This window comes from Nuphar pumila, chromosome 9 (assembly GCF_984573655.1).
Source record: "Nuphar pumila chromosome 9, dmNupPumi1.hap1.1, whole genome shotgun sequence".
NCBI classification, from domain to species: domain Eukaryota; kingdom Viridiplantae; phylum Streptophyta; class Magnoliopsida; order Nymphaeales; family Nymphaeaceae; genus Nuphar; species Nuphar pumila.
The window spans coordinates 38,160,499-38,161,975 of NC_143257.1; positions in this window are offsets into that span (position 1 = coordinate 38,160,499).

Sequence of the window (1,477 nt, forward strand, 5' to 3'; positions counted from 1 at the left end):
CCGATCTGGAGAATTTTTTGATCTTCCTCTGAACCGATATTGACACCTTCAGTTGGATCTTGTACTAGAGGAGATGGTTCGTCCTGCTTCTGAACTGCGGTGAACTCCGGTAATTCCTGAAGAGACTGATCATATTCTGCACAATCATCAGACTGCTTTGCACTCTTGTCATTTCCGGTGCTTGCTTTGATTCTATGAATTGCTGTCGACTTCTGAAAGGCCTTGGGATTGAGAACGAGCTTCTTGATTGTCCGAGAAGTCATTCTGAAATTTTGGAGAAGAAATTTGGTTCAGACAAATTGGCCTATAGTAAGACAAGCAATCATTTAAAGAGAACCATACATAAAATGGCATTGAATTATAAAATGATGAGACAGACAAAAAGGGAGTAGATGGCATCCGGATAGACAAAGAAACTTGGAATTTTATTGATTGAATTGATCAATGACATTGGTAAAATGAGACACTTATTTGGAAAAGAATAGAAAGAAAATAACAAATGGTCTTCATTGTGCCCCTTTGACAAAAATAGTCTTCCTTGATGAGCTTCCTCCGGAGAACACCAATCCTGCCCTGTGGGGACGATGCTTCTGGATCACTGGCTTGATGCGGCCATCTTCGTTCTGGCCGAGTCCCTTGAAGGGTTGATAGCCATGCTTCAGGAGCAAATCGAATCCCTTTTTTGACTTCATAAATTGTGGAAACAATGGATGATCCTTAATGGTGCTGTAGTCGATTCGACCTCCAACCTTGAAGAATTGAGGACCTTTCCATCGTGTCGTGGCTACTGTGTGCAGAGATGGCTCTGAGGATGCCTGGAGTATTTCTCGATTTTCTCCGTGACTGATTTCTTCACTTTCTCTGATGCTGGGAATATCTGCATTGAATGATGGCCGGGGAATCATGGGCTGCGGGAGCCTTTCTTCTGGGTCTTCTCCCAGTATTGTGGTAATCATTCCACCTTTTGACCACTTCACACATTGATATAGGGTGGAAGGCACTGCATTAGCATTGTGAATCCACGTCCTTCCGAGGAGCAAGTTCTAGGTTGGTGGTACATTAACCACGTGAAAAAGCACTGAATGCACTGAATAGTTGATGAACACCTCTAGGAATATCTTGCCCTTGGCCATTTGACCATGATTGTCAAACCCATAGATAGTGATGGGATCCAGAATATATTCTTCATCCTTGATCCCTAATGCCTTTGCGGTCATTTCAGGGCAAATATTGAGGCTACTGCCTCCATCGACCAACACATGCGGTACTGTCATTCTTCTGACCCGAACGACAATGTAAAGAGCATTATTATGAAAGGAATGAGGCTTTGGAAGGTCCTCATCCGAAAAAGTGATTGGTGCATTGGTCATGGCAGAGTTCACAATTTGTGCCATGTCTTCTGGAGTGGTACTGGGCTTAACTTTGATTTTCCTGAGTAAATCATCCAGTACTTGTCGGTGCTTGCTAGAATTCTTGG